This window comes from Eptatretus burgeri, chromosome 4 (assembly GCF_056783735.1).
Source record: "Eptatretus burgeri isolate ZD-2024b chromosome 4, Ebu_testis_v1, whole genome shotgun sequence".
Lineage (NCBI taxonomy): Eukaryota > Metazoa > Chordata > Myxini > Myxiniformes > Myxinidae > Eptatretus > Eptatretus burgeri.
The window spans coordinates 79493621-79506120 of record NC_140964.1 but is presented as its reverse complement, the minus strand read 5'-3'; the positions used below and the strand labels follow the sequence as shown (position 1 = coordinate 79506120).

Sequence of the window (12500 nt, the reverse complement as noted above, 5' to 3'; positions counted from 1 at the left end):
CTCTCGTTTACTTTCCATCGGTCATTGTTACTATGCTTGACAATCTCAGCCATTTGAATACCAACGTTTCTGCTCGTACACACATGAAGAGTTCCACTTTGTTCAACTTGGCAGAAGTATTCTCTTTCTGTTGTTGTTGAAGAGAGGCAAATGTGAGTTTTGTTATGTTGTTTTTTTTTACTGGATGAAGGAAAGCATTTGACCGTCTTCTGCTCTTGTTGAGCATGTTTTAAATGATGGACGTCCTTTCCTTTTCCGTCAGTTGAGCAGAATCGCATTGGGAGATTGCTTTAGTATGATGTAGCTTGGCCCGGTTAATGTTCATCTTGCTTGTTGCATCAGCGTAGCACTTGTAGTGCCAGACAGCTTGTTTTTCTCCAAGATTTTCTGGTGTCAGACAATGAAGGTGTTCAAGAATGGAAACAAACTCTGGCTCTCCAAATTCGGCTCGCTGACTGGTACATGTGAGAAAATGTTCATATGAAGTATCCTTTTTTTCCGTTTTTTTTTTTTTTTCTGGCACAACTCGAAGTTAGTCTCCACATTTTTCCATTTCCCAGGAAGGCCTTCAACGTTAGATGCCAGAGTCTGAAAGTAGACGTGAAATATTCGTCTTTCGAGCTTTTATTTTAATAATGTAAACGGCGAAGAACCACCCCCTCCGTCCGTACTCCTCCATAGGTTGGTATTGAACAACAAGGAGTCTGAGGATGAGCTTGAGGTTCTCTGTGTGTGGTTTATTGGCGTGCATGAATCGTACATGAATCAATTCCTGTAAACCATCAACGAGACGCCAACAACTCGAGACACCAGTTTTACAACTCCATCAATATAGTAGCACAGGTGAGTATAATAACGTTGCAAACAAAGGGGAAGCTTAACCTATCCAAATATTCAGTCTTGTCACATTGGTAATACACTAATAGTGCAACTATATCAATATAGTAGCACAGGTGAATATCTATAATAATAAATGTCAGTGTGTGTCTGTCTGTTGTCTCCATAACTCCAAAAACCATGAAACCTAGTTCCCCCAAACTTTGCATGCCTACTTGGGGAACTCCAAGGTGGTGCATGAATGAAAATTTGGTGTTTAAGTTCATTTAAACATCCCTTTTGAAGATAATTTAAGGGGTGTTCATCACAAAAAAAAAACAAAATAAGCCTTCCCAACATTGTGGTGTGCCATCTTGTCAGCTCGCAAGAGTGTTAAGTCGCCATTTTTTTTGGCCTGCTCAACAATGCCTTGGCTTGGAACAGGCCACAACGATTTCTTAACTTTTTTTTTTTTCACTTTCCTCACTTATATCATTAAATGCCTGATCATCATACCTATGAATCGCTGGAGCCCTTACAATGCTTATAAACACCTTGAGACACCAGCGTTCGTGGCTTTATTGAATTTCTGCACATGCTATAAGCTCTTAAGGCAAGCCAAATAAGCCTGGTGGTGGCTCGGGTGGCTGGCTTGGGATCTTAGGGTCCTGAGTTTGAGTCCCGTTGGCCACTGAATTAACACCAGAGGGTTGACTCGGTCTGCCATCTTTCCAAGGTCGGCAAAATAAGTACCAGTGTACTGGTACAGGGGTATCAGCATCAGCGGCACAGCTGTGCCCCAACAAAATTATAGCTATCCAGCAGCCAAGCTGCCATATGCAAGAAGAACCAAGCTAAATTTCAAATTTTAAGCTCCAGAATTGAACTTGACAGTAGTTCCGGCCACTAAAAAAAGTATTCATTTGTCCAATGGTATCAAACATAGTTTAATATCTTGGGCGTCTTCGGGAGGTGTCTCGTATGATGGATTGGCAATCGCTAATCGCTTGCCAAGCAAGTCGTTCCTGATCAACCGTTTTGTTGGAGTGCTTCCTTGAGTGATTAAGCGACTTGGCGAGCGCTCTACAATATTCATGCTGTCACTGCATAGTGTATATCAATCGACTTGAACAAAGTTGAGGGGATACTCACTCACCTGTGTTGGCCGCACGTTATTCTGCGGCGCGTCGGGCGTTGGCTGGCTCACTGAAAATGTGCAATTTTATTTTACACAACGTTTCACCTTTATGTAGGATCTTCTTTAATTATACGACCCATCACTTCGACATAGATAAATACATATTAACAAAAAAAATGAAACGGTTCATTTTTCGAAGTTTCTTCAACCATGTCGTTGGAGAGCTTACTTGGAACGCTCTTCAACATTCGATCTCTGCAAGCTTCCATGGTGATACCACAGCGTGGTTGTTCGGGTGAACATCTCCGGCATTGAGAAGGCAAAATAAATTAGATGATTCCAATGAGTAAAAAATGTTTTCAGTTCCAAAGCAATGAATCGCCACATCACGGCAGGATAGCCGAGAGGTACGCACGCTTGCTCTGAGCTGTCTTCCCTGGGTTTGAATCCCGACCCAGCTATACAGAGACATGACAGAAGTAAATAGACACCATGATTTTTGAAGAATTTATTTATTGAACATTTGAAGTACATCTGATCCATTTTAATACATACACTAGTATTCTGTAGACTTTCCATTTGCAGATTTTAATGCTTTTACTCTTTCCCGCATGGAAGTAACCAGTTCTGAAATTTTCTCTTGTGGGATTTCTGCCCAGGCTTCATACAAAGGGGGCTAGCAATTCTGCCCATGATGTTGGTTTCCTGAACTTTTTCCGCACAGCTCGATCCAATATGGCCCAGAGTTGTTCAATGGGAATCGTCTCAAGAGACTGACTTGGCCATGGAAGTTGCTTGATCCCATTTCCGTCCTGCCATTCTTTGGTCTTGTTTGGAGTGTGGCATGGAGCTCCATCTTCCATGAATGGTGTGTTGTTTTTGACCATCTGACCAGTGGAGAAGACAGGGAGAAGTTCATCCTCAAGGATAGAAATGTGTGTCGTAGTGTTGATGTTGCCAACAACTCCATAAGCTCTGACCGACTCATGTTCCAGATTGCTCCCCACACCATCATTGAAAAACCACCTTGTTTGACAGTTGGCTGCAATTGGTTCAAAGAGAACTCTTGACTGGGAAGTCTCCAGGCCCATATGTGTCCATTGTCAGAAAATTGAGCAAATTGGGACTCAACTGAAAAAATTACAGTTTGCCAAAACCCCAAGGGTCTAGTGGCCATCTCGTCAGCCCACTTCTTTCTCCTTTGAATGTTGGCCGGTCTAAGAAGAGGTTTCTTCGAGCTGCACTCCCATCATAGCCCAGTTGACGAAGGTACAGCACGGCAGTTCTTGAACTAACTTGGACTTCGTTTGCAACATCTGCTGCCTTGCAACGGGGACTTTTCTCAATGGACCGCTTGACAGCTCAAATACACCTTTCTGAGGGCCTAGAACGGGAAGTTGTGGATTCCTTGTCTTCGCTGGTGAATTGCACAATCACTCGATTGACCGTAGAAAGCAGAATGCCAAGGTTCTGAGCTATCTGACGCTGGCTGCCTCCACCTTCCAAATGGCCAACAATTCGGCCCCTTTGAAAATCGGAAAGTTTTTGTGTGCTCCCTGGGTTCGAGGCATAGTTAATTATCATTCATTCTCCCTGTCTCCCTGTCTCCCTGTCTCCCTGTCTCCCTGTCTCCCTGTCTCCCTGTCTCCCTGTCTCCCTGTCTCCCTGTCTCCCTGTCTCCCTGTCTCCCTGTCTCCCTGTCTCCCTGTCTCCCTGTCTCCCTGTCTCCCTGTCTCCCTGTCTCTATCGAGTGCAGCCTGTGGCTGCTGGTTGCATCATTGGTTGGGGCGCAGCTTTGCCGCTGATGCAATGTCCCCCTTACCAGTACACTGGTGCTCATTTTGCCAACCTCGGAAGGATGACAGGCTGAGTCAACCTCCTGGTGTATTAATTCAGCGGCCAACAGGGCTTGAACTCAGGACCTTAGAACTCAGGACCCAAGCCGCCACCCGAACCACGAAGCCAACACCAGGCTCAATTGTTATACAAGACTCAGGAACTCGTTTCTGCAAAAATTTTGTCGAATATTAGGAGAAATCAGAGTAAAACTGCATTATACAGATGAAATGAAGAAATTTAAGGTGTCTATTTACTTCTGTCATGTCTCTGTGAACTGTCATCCCAGTATTTCACAGGCATGGTAATTCATCAATGTGTGTGACATCTCGAGGATGCACGTTGAACTGGACATCACATCTTCCGGAATCCCTCCCCCCTCCCCTCTCTCTCTCCCCCTCCCCTCTCTCTCTCTCCCCCCTCCCCTCTCTCTCTCTCCCCCCCTCCCCTCTCTCTCCCCCCCTCCCCTCTCTCTCCCCCCTCCCCTCTCTCTCCCCCCTCCCCTCTCTCTCTCCCCCCCTCCCCTCTCTCTCCCCTCTCACTCGCACCCTTCTACCTCTCTCTCTCTCCCTCTCACTTCTCCGCTCCCTCACGCTCCCTCTCTCTCTCCCACTGCTCCTCCCCACCCCCCCCTCTGTTGAGGGGACTGTAGCATGTATGAATAAGATTCAGAGTGAGCCGACCAGAGGGGTGCAAAGGTCGTTGCATGTGCGAGCATGCATGCATCCAGGAAGGCATTTGCCAGGTAGATAACATGGGTTTTAAATGCTCCCGTCCGGTTTTACATGGAAACTGGGGTTTAAAAAGAAAATGTTGCTGTTTGGGTATGTTTTATCACCCTCCCCCCCCCCTTGTGCTGCCTTCCCTTCACCCTAATGTTGCCTGATGCCTTCCATTCCCTTCCCCTCTCACTGCCTTACCTTCCCTTGCCATGATGCTGCCTTCCCTCGACCTATCCCCTCCACTCTACACCTCCATGGGCATCTCCCGGCTGTCTCTGCATGCTATTTTAACATACCCCATTTTGTTCGATCCTGTACTGCGCCCCCCCCAGTAGCAAGTCCAGAACCCCTCCCCTCACACTCAACTCCTCCCAAACCCCCTTCCCCTCTCCACTTCCCCCTCTCCTTCTCGCTCGCACCCCGTTTGGTGAGCCGTCACTCTCCCCAGCCCCCCCGCTCTTTCTCCCTTCCTAGCTCTCCCACTCCTCCTCCCTCCCCTCCCCCACCCCTCCTCCCCCCCCCTCCCCCACCCTCCCCTCTCCCTCCTCTCTCTCCTCTCTCACTCCTGCCCATGTTAAACTCATGCCCCAGTAGCGTAGCACGATAACTAGATACAACAGGTTAGGGATACAGTGAACCCACCCAGTAACGTCCATGAACGAGTTCAGCTATAAAAACAAGGAAAATGAACTGATTCAAGCATATCGGGATTGTCTACTAAATATAATTATATAATGTTGGATTTTCTCTACTTTAAATTAGCAACCAAATAACACTGCAAATCACAAATAGTCCAACATTCATTGTTGAGCCCAAAAACGTGCATCTCCATACTGAGTCAACAAATTACTATTGTTTGCTTCCACAATTTCTACACATCTTTATGGTAATTGTACAAGGAATACTCAGCTGAGAGTACAGCAAATTATACAATCATTGCGAGCCCGCACAGATCACCAGCTCAATGCCTGAAAAATGACACTTCCTTCTCCAATGCAGGAGAAAAAGAGCGGGCTTTCACCAAAATTCCGATATCGTTGAGTGCGAGCATTCAAGATAGCCGCCAATGATCTAAGATTGCTTCCAAAAAAAATGCCAACAATGATTTTTGTAAAATTCAAGCAAAAAGCATTTTTAAAAAGCTCATTGGAAATATTCTATATGAAATTCCCACGATATGCTGCAACATCTAGGTTCTCAGCTATTATGGTTTCATCTTGAGACACAAAGTCGTACAAATTTCATTGGCGAAGTGTTTGCTCATTATTTGGAGTAGTGACCCCCACTTTTTGAGATTCTGGCTTTGCCCTGAAAAAGGGCAAGATATAAGATGGGTCCAAGGTTAAAAATGACATTTGACTCCATGGCAAATTCAATCCTTTTCCCACAAAGTGCACAATTTTGCAACTTAACAGCTGGACTATATTGGGAGACCATCTTGCAGTCGACCGGAATAAGCTGGTTTATAGTTACAGGTCCATTTGCCGAAGAGTGTTTTATTGTTTGCATATTCTGTGTGTAATAAATGACTTCTTAAGAGTTTGGACTTTTTGGCAGTTGTTGGGTATTGCAGCTATATATGCGCACACCATGCAGCCGTGCTCAGTCTAATAATATAAAGATTGCCCAAGTATTAAGTTCCATCATTCCCTCCCATCATCTGTATCCTCCAAGGAAAGCTAGTTACACGATAGTTCATTATAAACTCGTTTATTTCACCGTAAGCTAATGTACTTATGGGAAGGCTGGTGCACTCATCTCTCAGACCCCTCGTGCATCGGAGCTGTCTTTATTATGTTTGCAAAAAGTGTGATTTTCCAAAGGTCCTTATTCCCCCCCCCCCCAATCCTTGCCTTTCATCTCCTTCCTCATGCTTTCCTCGTACCTCCCCGCATGTATTCCTTTTATCAATAGTACGTAATAAATAGATGGCCCCTTCTCCCTCTGTGTCCACTTCTGAATTTTGAATTCAAGATGACGTAGCTCAACAGATAATGTGACAAATTTTGGGGTTATTGTGACTTCAAAGATACAAGAATGAAATGTGGCAGGCTTGTCGAGTATGGCAAAAGGAAACTTTTCAGCTCGAAGGTCATCACTGGTTTCCGCTATAACAGCAGTAGCAGTCATTTTTCAGCCTTTGTTTCCAATAGCAAAGCAAATCCAGTGGAGCTGGCCAACAAGCCATGGTGAAGATCACTTTATTGTGATGGTCGGTCGGCAACACGTTGAAATGGCAACTCTCATGACACTCGGAGATCTTCTGGAGGATGGTGGGTGGACCATGACTGCACTCGTGCAAGCTGGCATTGCAACACCTGAAGCAACAGACTCATTCCTGAAAGCCTCCAATGTGACATGCGCTCAATGAAATCGGGTCACAGCAAAGCATATACCCACTAGAGCAGCAGCTGGGAAGAGGGGGAGAATCTGACGTTTCTGGAAGACTGGAGTGCCAACAAAGCTGAAGCAAGTCCTCAGCTTTGGTCCATCATCCTGCAGCTGGAGCTTGAGCTGACGGTCTTTGTGAGAGCAACATGAGAGGCAGTTTCTGCTCTACCTCCACATTGATGCATTGAGCCTTTGACCAAGATCATTCTATGGTTTTTTGCCTTGAATTATGCAAGGTGGATTCCCATCTATCTATGCGACATGACCACAGTGAAGTCGAGCATCAACTTTCCCAGAAGTTATAAAAGCTTGTCGAGAACTTCTGCGATGCAGCTGCAAGGATGACAGCAGGGGACAGTTCAAATGTTTCAAGGCAGCTCTCCAGTGTACTGCCCTGTGGGGTGGTGGTGGAGAATGTGCTACAACCTGACACATGAAAACTAAAACAATATTTTATGGGGGACATAATTTTGTTTCTAATTTTGATTAACTTTGCCCATACACACAATCTTCCAATGAAAAGGGACATGGTTGACTCCTTAGAAATCAAACAGACACTTCTTATCTTGTGTTATCTATTCAGCAGTATGAGTGTTAGTGAAGTTGAAAATATGACATCAAGTTTTGATGCCTCAACTCTTTGTAAAATACGAGATTATGGTAAAAAATAGAAATGGAATTGTGGCCATTTTGAGAAATGGTGATCATTTCCCTCACAGGAAAAAAAATCTGTGTTGTCCTGAGAGCTGAAAATATTCCTTTGGAGATTCCCAAGCCATGTGCCATATTTGATGCTCCCATCACCAAAGTCAGTGTTTTCACATGTATCCACTGAGACTGGGCGAACACGCATGGGGTGATCGAACATGTTGGCCTGCTTTATGCTGGTGACAGCCAGTTGGGATTCGATTTGTTCGGGGAGTGAAGATGGACATTGGGAATGGTTTAATAAATAAATGAACCCACATTTTCTGGGACACACGACCTGTGGTGTGTTCTGCCAGCAAGCAGCTTGCTATCACTTTCCAAGCCAGTTCCGTATTAAGGGAGGAACTTCGTTGTTCCGTTAGCAAAAATGGCCGCCGTAGTCTGATTCAAAACGACACTGCAACCAATGAAATGTTCAACGATTTGGATAGTGGGGTAAAGAGTAAGCTTTCTAAATTTGCAGATGACACAAAGCTTGGAGGTAAACAGGGCTGGATTTAGACATGTGGTGGCCCCTGGGCAGCCTTCAGTAGTGGAGGCCCACCCTACCTTAGAATACTAAAAAGGTGACAAGACAAATTTACAGTCATCCACAAAGTATATTTTATGAGTATATATTTTATAAAGTATATATTTTATTTTTACCCATACTCCCATAGAAGTCAACTAACTTCTATATAAAATAGAGAATGAGATAAGATGAATATCTTATATCTGTTCCACTAACTACCAACTACCATTCAGGCACTCACAAATACATTTTTCCTTACAATTTTTTTTTCATGAAATATGTGGAGGCCCCCTGGGCAACTGCCCAGCTTGCCCATGCCTAAATCCAGCTCTGGAGGTAAAGGGGGGTGGTGATCAGATTCAGGAAAGTTTTGATACTTGTATAGATTGGGCAAAAGACTGGCAGATGGAATTTAACCTGAGCAAGTGTAAGGTGTTGGGGATGGGAAAGAACAATGAAAATAGAGATTACAGGATGTAAGGGGTAATTTTGGAGCGTGTCACACAGGAGAAGGATCTGGGGGTGGTAATAGATATGGGAGGTAAGCTATAGGTAAAGCAAATCGTGTTTTAGGTTGTATTCGGAGGGGGATCATTCATAAATCAAAAGAGGTGGTGTTAACATTGTACAGGAATTTAGTGAGGGCCACGTCTGGGATATTGTGTGCAGTTCTGGTCACTACAGTTCTGGAAGGACATAGATGCCATCGAGAGGGTTCAGCGTAGGGCTACTGGATCGATTCCGGGCAGTGTATTATTCAACAGAGTAGACGGTGATAGAACCAGGGGCCACAGCCTGAGTAAAGAAGAGGAGAGTTAAGATGGTAGCAAGGCAGGGGTCTTTCACTCAGAGAGTAGTTTATGCATGGAATGACCTCCCTGGAAAGGTAGTGGCAGCAGAAAAAGTAGATAAGTTTAAATTGGAATTAGATAGGTACCTGGAAGTTATGGAGATGGAGGGGTATAGGGATGTTGACCAGACTTTTCAGTACTTTGAGCATTGATGGGTGATTGTGTGCATTTGTATGGAGTGCTGTTGGTGTGGGTCTTGTCAAGGGGGGTTGTGTGGTTGATGTGTGTTTTTAACCAAGCCCATGCCCCCTCCCCTAAGGGGAAGAAAAGATAGAAAAAAAATCCAAAAACTACAAAAAAAATACAAAAAACAAACAAACAATTTTTTGTTGTTTAATTAAAAGCATTTTTTTTTTGCATTTTCTTCCTTGGAACTTGTATAGATTGGTTAGTGTGATGTTCGCACAGGCATGCTGGGCTGAATGGCTTCCACCTGTGTTGGATTTCCTTGTTTCAGAGGTGAGTATATGCTCATAATATTGAAACGTTCATTTCATACTTTGTTACTTTACTTTTGTTACATCACCCCTGGAAGTCGCATGTTGCAATACAACAACCACCTCCCCAAAATGCACAGCGAGAGGTTTATAGATAATCTTGGCAGGGGGCTCCTCATTCTCACTCCTTTTACTTACTTTACTTGAATTTACTTGGACATAAAGACTGAAAGTGATGCTCATTTGCCCCTCGTTACTGCGCTGATGCATCTATTCCACCGGTAGGGTTCGTACTTCAACGGGTGATTTGCCCAGTGTACTTCAAATTCTGACTTGAACTGGTTGACCGTTTTTGTGTTGACTGCTCCTTGAGGTCTTGAGTTCCAGTTGTTGATGCTTCTGATTGAGAAGGCATTTTGCCTTGGTCTGGTTCTACAGTAGAATTTCCTAATCTTCAGTCTGTGCTCTCTGGTTCTCGACCTCTCATCCATCTCGAAGAATTTCATGGCCTCCAGGTTATCAAACTTCTTGGCAATTTTGAAGACCTGGATGAGTTCTGCACTTTGTCTTTTATTGACCAGTGTTGGTAATTTCAGGGCTATCAGTCTGTCCGGGTATTCTAGATGTCATACGTCAGGTATTGGTCTAGTAGCTCTTTGTTGTACTTTCTACATCAGGTCCTCATCTTTCTTGTATGCAGGGTACTATAAAAAGTTGCAGTATTCCAGTGTTGGCCTAACAATAGTCTTGTAGAGTTGAAGAATTCCTTTCTGTTTTAGAGCTGAGAAGGATCTTTTAATGATTCCCAGCTGAGTTAGCTCTCTTGGCAGCGTCAGCAGCATGAGTACTGAAGGTTAGACTTTGTATTGAATATAATTCCCAGGTCTTTTTCCTCTTTCCCCCCCTTGACTTCCTTCTGCCCTGAATCATCTGACCATGGAGTATGTGTATTTCTGATTTTTCCTCCCATAATAGACCACTTTACATTTCTCTTCATTGAATGTTAATTGCCTCTTTCTAGATTAAGACCATTCAGTGACACCATCCAAGTCTCTTTGAAGGGCTTCAGCATCATCTTGACAGTCAACAACTCTGTATAACTTGGTGTCATCAGCAAAGAGCTTCAGATTTGATTTAACTTCCTCTGGGAGATCGTTGATGAAGAGGATGAATAATACTGGTCCCAGTACAATTCCTTGTGGAATGCTGCTCACAACATGCACCCTGTGCGAGAACTTTCCTCTCACTTGAACTTTTTGTGATCATCTAGTTCAGTACTCCTATATCCAATTTAGTAGACATCCTTAAATTCCATATGGCTCAAGCTTGCGAATAAGGTGCTGGTGTGGCACACTGTCAAAGGCCTTTCGATAATCTGAGTACATGCAGTGAATATTGTGTCCCCCATCAAGATATCTTGTCCATTGTTCAAGAACCTCCAGTAGTTGGGTTGCACTAGATCTTCCACTGCGAAATCCATGCTGCGCTGCACTTAGTATATAGTTTTATCAGGGCTTTTCTTATGATCTGATCTCAATTCCTGACTGGGCATTACTAACACATCCTCTTATGAATAAACACTCCCAAAGTATGCATTGAGAGTTTCTGCCTTCTCTGAATCGGTTCTTGCCCAGTCTCCATCAGATGTTTGCAAGTATAAGGGACTTCTGTCTTAACCTTGGATTGGCTCTTCATGTTTTTCCAAAAGCTCTCATCATTGATCTTGACCTCCTCTACTAACTTATTCTCAAATTCTGCTTCAGTTTGTCTAATTGTTGAGGTTGCTATGTTTGTAGCTTTAATGTAGTCCTCCCGTCCATCTTTGCTTTCCTTGTTTCTACGATTTAGATATCTGGCCCAGCACCTTAATTTCTCCTTCACTGACTCAAGAGCTGCTTTGTTCATCCACTGTGGCCGTTTCCTTGTCAATTTATTTCTCAAGGGGATGCAGTCCTCTATACAATTCTGAATAGTACTGTTATGTTTATGGGGTAGATAGAGGAATCTCATCGTAAAGGTAGGATTGTATGAAGTAGCATGGTCCGTGGACAAGCAGGAGACATCTCGATGTAATTTAAGTTGGGAAAACTGTCAGCTTAAGATTGTTACATTTCACCGCGGGGTGGAGGGGGTGGGGGGGGTGCTGTGTTCGGTAGGGTTTAAGGCTAATTTCTCCCAGTATATGATTGCCACGTGTGACATTTTCCTATGTTTTCAACAGCAACAGCAACAACCCCAACATTTCCGAGCAGGCAAGAAACACCGGCTTTGGGCCAACAGGACACACCCCAAGGTTTATGATTGGTTGGCATGACGTGAGTGAGGGGGACATGATCGGAGAGCAGAGTTGGTGTGAGGAATGCGGTTGAGACAAAGGATCTCGTTTTTGCTCTCCTCTTGACACGCTGAAGAAGGCTGCATGGTTGTTGTGTCCGTGCTTTGTGAATTTGTCCGCGTGCTGGAGCAAGACACTAGCCATTACTGTTCAGCTGAGACGCAAAGTTGTACAAGACAGAGACAGAGAGAGGAAGAACAGTGTGCCTCTCAGCCATAATTTGGCATTATCCCATTGTGTGTTGGATGAGGAAGGTGGGCCGTCATTGTGAGCAGACCTGTTGTTCAGAGAGGAGCGGTGTGGCAATCTCAAATGTTAGAAGAAACCGTACAAAGGTTTGTGGGCCCTTAATGAAGGAGGACCACCCGCGTGAATCACCACGTACGTTTCCAGGCTCGGCATCATTTTGGGTGCGGTTTTCCAAGTAGGACGACACGGTTCGATCCTCAAGCTCCTAAAAGATCATCTTTGGACACCCAGCTCAGTGCCAGAATAAAAGAAGAGATTTTCTTTTATTTCATCTTTCCCCTTGTCTGTTTTTGTAACTGTGTGTGGAGATGTCTCAACTTGAGGCACTGGTTTACCTCACGTTTTATTTTTCACATTTTTGATTTATTTCCATTATAAACATTTGATCTATGTTCAATGAAGTTGCTTGTGTCTTTCTGTCCGTGGTGGGTTCAAGTAAAACCCATGTGCCTCCGTCTGCTGCGCGTCCTTGCCGCCCTCCATCCCGCGTGTGCCATAATCTCCAA

At 44.3% G+C, this 12500-nt stretch overlaps 1 long non-coding RNA gene across 1 annotated transcript in view; it reads left to right on the top strand.

The window, feature by feature from the left end:
- The window catches only part of LOC147028479 (uncharacterized), a 15335-nt gene that overhangs the window by 1230 nt on the left and 1605 nt on the right, over nucleotides 1-12500 (top strand). The window contains exons 1-3 of the long non-coding RNA XR_015057581.1: nucleotides 1-152; nucleotides 9357-9432; nucleotides 11632-12500. The exon at nucleotides 1-152 is cut by the window's left edge and continues 1230 nt beyond it; the exon at nucleotides 11632-12500 is cut by the window's right edge and continues 1605 nt beyond it. This is a non-coding gene — a long non-coding RNA (uncharacterized LOC147028479). The remainder of the gene's footprint in view (nucleotides 153-9356; nucleotides 9433-11631) is intronic.